The following is a 526-nucleotide window of genomic DNA, read 5'->3' as shown; positions in this document are numbered from 1 at the left end:
GTGTGGGTGTGTTAAGACTCACTGAGACAGGTTTCCATCGTAAATCGTTTATTAAACATAAAAATGATGCTTACAGCTACTTTTAACAATCGGCATAAGGCCTATCCAAGGGCGAACCAGTTCGTACAAATAAAAAGAGTTCAATTGTCTAAACCAGGGGTGAGCAACCTTTTTAATCAACGGGCCAATTTAAATTCTAAAATTTTTGGCGGGCCGCACATAAAGTAACACTTATTAATAATTTACAAAACTTTATTTATAATAAACATTAGAATAAAAAAATATAAAATTTAAAAAAAAGTAAAGATTTCATATACAAATTTTAGTGCAAAATAAAAACAAACAAGAAAAGAACAGAAAAACGAATTTACTTGAAATTTTTAATGAGAAATTTGGCACTGTTTTTTCGATACAAGCTGATCAATATCAGCCGGAATTGATGAGGTAGCTACACGTACGCAGCTTTCTAATCGTGCATCACTCAGTCTTGATCGGTGGTCATTTTTGATTAATTTCATGGTTGAAA

This window comes from Centruroides sculpturatus, unplaced genomic scaffold (genome assembly GCF_000671375.1).
Source record: "Centruroides sculpturatus isolate CEXI.00-Female unplaced genomic scaffold, Cexi_2.0 scaffold355, whole genome shotgun sequence".
NCBI classification, from domain to species: Eukaryota; Metazoa; Arthropoda; class Arachnida; order Scorpiones; family Buthidae; genus Centruroides; species Centruroides sculpturatus.
The sequence above is the reverse complement of the archived record's forward strand: the minus strand, read 5'-3'. Positions refer to the sequence as shown.